Source organism: Rousettus aegyptiacus, unplaced genomic scaffold (genome assembly GCF_014176215.1).
Source record: "Rousettus aegyptiacus isolate mRouAeg1 unplaced genomic scaffold, mRouAeg1.p scaffold_m13_p_10, whole genome shotgun sequence".
Taxonomy (NCBI): domain Eukaryota; kingdom Metazoa; phylum Chordata; class Mammalia; order Chiroptera; family Pteropodidae; genus Rousettus; species Rousettus aegyptiacus.
Window position 1 is genome coordinate 60,926,942 of NW_023416285.1, and position 5,949 is coordinate 60,932,890.

At 29.5% G+C, this 5,949-nt stretch overlaps 1 non-coding gene across 1 annotated transcript; it reads left to right on the top strand.

The window, feature by feature from the left end:
• The first annotated feature begins 1,243 nt into the window (after positions 1 to 1,243).
• Positions 1,244 to 1,345, top strand: LOC118608816. Its single transcript, XR_004953195.1, has one exon. It is a non-coding gene; the product is annotated as a U6 spliceosomal RNA (small nuclear RNA).
• The last annotated feature ends 4,604 nt before the right edge of the window (positions 1,346 to 5,949 follow it).

A 5,949-nucleotide genomic window follows, 5' to 3' on the forward strand; every position in this document is an offset into this window, starting at 1 on the left:
TAAAAAAAATACCACACACTAGGAAACTTATAAACAACAGAAATGTCTTTCACACAGTTCTGGAAGCTGGAAGTCTGAGATCAACATGCCAGAATGGTCAGGTGAGGGGTCCCTTTCATACTGCAGACTTCTTACTGTCATCCTCATGTGGCAGAAGGGGCTAGAGTGCTCTGTGTGATCTCTTTTTATGAAAGCATTAATCTCATTCATGGAAATTACACCCTAATGATCTAGTCTCCTCTACAGATTCCTGCCTCCTATGCTATCACCTTTGGGGGCTAGAATTTTAAAATGAATTTTAGGGAGGCATATTCCTATCATAGTATTATTGAATACCAAGAAGGTACTCGATAAATATCTGCTGAACTTTTAAATTATTGATAAACCCAATAGTTAAAAACATTCGTAAAAGTTTAAAATATAAAAAATAAGCTTGATTTAATGGGCATATAAGAATTCCTGAACTCTCTTATAAGGGAGTAAATAATCTTTGCAGGTAAAATAAAATATTTACAAAAGTTGGTCTTTAGGCAAGCACTTAAAAGAGATTTTCAAAATTTACGTTATACAGACTCCATGAACGTGAAATTATGCAACTAATTTAGCAATAAATAAGATAATTTTTTAAATAAAGTTTTAAAATATCTACTTGTAAATAATTCAGAAATTAAAAGTAAAGAAATTTTAAAGTATTTGGAAATTAACATTATGTTAATAAATAAAAATTAAAGTATATAGCATTCGCTCTAAGAAAGAATTAAGAACAACAGAAAAAGTACCAGAAAATTAGAGAGAGATAACAAAAAAATAAGAATTAATCAATTAGAAAAACAAAGATAAAATTGATATCAACAGAAACAATAGTTGATACTTTGAGAATACTAATAAAAGAAAAAAAGAGAAAGCGCAAGTAAGAATTATTGAAATAAAAAAACATAATTAGGAGAAATGTGTAATTGGAAGACATAAAATTTTAGAAAACAGAAAGAAGTAGCACTCACCCACTTTTTCAATTTGAGGCCACTATGAACATAATTGCAATAACCCTAAACAAAATATTGGAAACAAAATGCTACAAAATATCAAGTTCATTGTACATCATAACCAAGTTTGATTCATTCTAAGTACCCTGAATCATCCTAATATTAAAAATTCCATTTATATAATTTACTATATTAACAGATTATTAAAGAAAAATAATAATGTTAACTCAAAAAGTGCAATTAAAGTTTTCGAAGAAAGCACTTTCTTTGGCAACATATATACTAAAATTAGAACAATACAGAGATTAACATGGCCCCTGTGCAGGGATGACGTGCAACTTTGTGAAACATTCCATGTGAAAAAAATGATAAAAAGTATTTGAAGAAGTAAACACCTCTTCATGATTAGAAAACAAAAAACTTAGTAAATGAAGACAAGAGATCGTATTAAATTTGATAAAGTGTATTTACAAATATACTTAACTGATTTTACTTATGATGATAAAGTGTTAGAATAATGTCCATTATAATCGGCACAAGACACATCTATTGAATATCACATCTATGATCCGTACAAATACTATGAGAGATAAAGACAAATAATAAGTACAGAATTGAAATGGAACTCAGTGTCTTATTTACAAATATCAATGTCTACTTGAAAAATATAGAGAATCTCCAGCCTGATAATTACAATTAATGATAGAATTCAGATAAATAGCTAGATATAACAATAAAAAATTAATATATTCTAGTCACTAACAAATAGAAAATAAAACTTTGAAACTGTTTTGGAAGACCAGATTAAATGAAAAGATAATATTCATACATACTTTGAATTTTTCCCCAAATTTATCAACTAGACTTTTTAGGGAATTTGACAATTTGCCTCTAAAATTTATATTGAAGATCAAAGGGACAAGAATGGCCAAGATATTTCTGAAGATTAGCAATGTAATGTGCTCTTGCTCTTCCCAAAAGCAAGACGAGACAAGATGGTACTGACACAGTGATAAACAAATAAACCAAAAGAAAAGAAGGGAGAGTTCAAATGGAACCCATAAGTATGTAAAAACCTAACAAGTAAAAAACCTCATGTTACAGACAGAAAGAAAAATAAGAGACTATATAATAAAAGTTATAACTATATCATATTTATTACTCATATTCTATGTCAAAATGAATCCTTACCTTCTATCATACATGAAAACACATTTAGTGTAAACACATTTAGTGGAACCACTAAATGAAAATTAAAATGTCAGACTTTAAAATAAATTACAAAAGAATAATACAGAGAAAAAATTTTTAAAAGCTTCTCTAATAAATGAAATTTTGATCAACTGACAACATTAACAATAAATGAATAAATACATATGTGACTCCATAAAATGCATAAACTTCTGTTCAACCTAGAGGAATTTCATAGGCATGTTTTACCCACAATTGTAGTTGACCTAAACGTTATAGGTATACCAAATCGCAAAATAACCAGTAGAAGCAGCAAAATCAAAGATTGCATAGAACCAGAAATAGATTACAAACTTTAGGAGGACTACATGCTGAGTGCATACCCTTTACTAACCTTAATGTGATTTGTAGAATCAGAGAAGAAAGATAAAGGGTAAGAGCCATGATAGGGAAGCTGGTTATAAAATGTGACTTTCAGAGCAATGCAAAAGTGAAACCAGTCTGGGATTGACAGTTGACCAGTTGACCAAGACATCATAAATGTAGATATGTAAATATGTAAATGTTAACATGTAAATATCACCAACATGTGATGAATCGCAAGAAACAGAACAGTATAAATATTTTACAGCCATATCTACAGTAAGTAATGACTATAACCATCTAAATCAAAATTATTGTCATAGCTGAATTATTTTCTAAATTACATTTCAATAAATGAAACCTTTTAGAAAATGACTTTTGTTTGTTAATATTCTTCTTATATAAATATGTATTTCATGCAATGTGAAGATCAAAATCTCATTGCCTGAAAACAATCCCTGTATTTAATAAACACTTTGAGATTTCAGTTTTGTTTTCTTTCACTTCTTAGTCTCAAAAATCCTGATAAATTGAACTTCTTTTTAGAAAAAAAGCAAAAAATCTAAAATACAAAAAGATGTTAGTAATTAACAAATATATGATAATTGAATATAGCACAAACACATATGTATTTTATACCAAAATACATATGAATATAAAACTGTTCTACATTATATATAAAACTGTAGATTAATTTGTCAATATACTTGAAATTAAACATAGTAAGATTAAATATCTACCTTACTTTTGAGATGCCAACTATTAAAAGTAAAGTCTAATTTTTAAGGCCCCATTAAATTCTATTTTAAAAATACATTTATAAAAAAAAACTGCCTTCTAAGGTATATTCTTCCATGAAATCCTGGTTAACTTTTCAAATGCTTAATAAAATGTCTTTTGACAATCAAAAAGTAATTTACTTTTTGTACATGTAAGAAGGGTATGTAGGCATATCTATAATACACAAAAATTTTCAAATTTTAACTATCATTATTTGGTATTACAATATTTTAATGTGCCTATGTTCATGTGTGCTCTCTATGATAAACAGAACCACAAAAATAATAAGAACTATCTATTGTTTTCCTGATTCATGGATACATATGTGTGTTTATATTTCTTGGTCATGAGATAAATTATAGTGTCCGGCTTTGGAAAATAAATATCCAAGACCAATGAAGATGATATTTGAATATGTGCTTTTTCTAGATGACGTAAGTCATATTACAGATTGTAACTGAGTTTGTCATGGACTGTTTTTAAACTTCTCTCAAGCTAGATGATATAATGATATAACTATAATGCCATAGTTAATGATTTAATGTATAGATTTTAAATTTGATGTTGGGAACCGAATTTCATATGCTATTAAATGAATCAAAACACAAAACTTACACTTTCACACACAAAAAAAATCACTCACAATGAATCATTGACCTAAATGAAAAACACAAACCATAAAATTTTTAGAAGATAATATAGGAAGAAATCTAAGTAACTTTGGTTTTGACAATGACTTTTTAGATACAACACCCAAGTGTAATCTGTAGAAAAAAATAGATTAGTTCCACTTTATTTAAATTAAATATGTCTGCTTTGCAAAAGACACCATTAAGATAATGAAAAGACAAGCCACAGATTGGGAGAAAATATTTGCAAAAGACACATCTGATAAATAACTTGTATCCAAAATATACAAAGGACTTTCGAAACTCAATAATAAGGAAACAAATAATCCAATTTAAATATGGGCTAGAGATCTGAACAGACACCTCACCAAAGGAGATATACGGATGTTAAGTAAGCAAATGAAAAGACAGTCCACATCTTATGTCACCAGAAAAATGCAAATTAATATGATAAAATGTCATTACATGTCTATTAGTTATGGCTGAAATCCAAAACACTGACGATGCCAAATACTGGTGAGGATGAGGAGCAACAGAAACTCTAATTCATTGCTGGTACATGGTAAAGTTATTTTGAAAGACAATTTGGTAGTTTCTTATAAAGGAAAATATAATCCTACCATACGATCCATTAGTGATGTTTCTTGGCTTTTATCAAACTGAATTGATAACTTGTTTCCACACAAAGACCTCAACATTATTTATAATTGCCAAAAATTTGAGGTAACCAAAATCTCTGTCCAAAGTTGAAAAGATGAACTGTGGTGCATCCATATATGAATTATTATTCAGTGATAAAAAGAAATGAGCTATCAAGCCATGAAAAGTCATAAAAGAATCTTAAATGCATATTACTAAGTGAAAAAGTCAACCTGAAAAGACTACATGTATTATTTCAACTATACGATATTCTGGAAATGACAAAACTATAACAACAGTAAAAAGATCAGTGTTTATTGTGATTTAGGGAGAAGAGGCATGAATAGGTACAGCATGAGGCATTCTTAGCACAACTATTCTGTGTGATATTTTAATGGTGGATACATGACATTATCAGGTATCTTTTAAAAACTTGGGAGAGCCCTTATAAGGATTCAGCCATGTTTCTGCCAGTTTTGTTTTATCCTTGTATCCCCTTTTCTAGGGTCAGGAATACTATTCTGATCCTACATCAGGAATTTAACTTATACTGTTGTAGTAAGTCTTTCCTGATTATTCTTTTTTTTTTTTTTTTTTTGCGTTCTTTCCATAATGAACCCAGATATGCCGTGCTTTGTATTAGGTTCTGAGAAGACCAGAGTAAGCAAAAAGATACAGTGTTTCTCTCCTCATGGAGCTTAGTATCTGGTAAAGGATATAAATAATATACTTAAAATTTGCTAATATTTCAAAGAAGTTTGGACAATGTTGTAACCTACAATAGGTAGATATGACTGTGAATTCAGGGAAAGTTTCTGCTGGTAAATTTTAGATAAGATTTGAGAAGAAATTTAGAGTTTATATCATCAAGGGGAGAGGGAAAATGAACAAGTTAAGGGTTTAAATGAAAGTCATTGTGGCTGCAATGAGCAAACTAGTGGGAGCATATGTAAGATGGGTTTAAAGACTTGGGCCAAGTTCAGGTCATGCAAGGCCTTGTAGGCAATGTTGAGATTTTTATATTTTGTTTATTATTTTTTTTAATTCTAAGAATAAGTGTGTGTATGTTTGTGTACTCATGCACGTCTGAGGTTCAATGGGTGACAAAATTAAATTTGAGTTTTAAAAAGCTCAGTATCCAATTTATTCAAGATTTAGATTTCTTCATTTTCTTGTCAAATTTCTCCAAGAACATAAAAGAATTCCATTTACAGATAGTCACTTTTGGCATCTTTTACTCCTAGAGTGCATGCACTTCCTGTGTATTGCCTATCTCCACTTGGCAGATATGCCTTCCCATGCTGGACGCCCATGACAACCTATTCAAAAGTGTGTCACTTAGTGTTTGTTATCATCATTCTGGA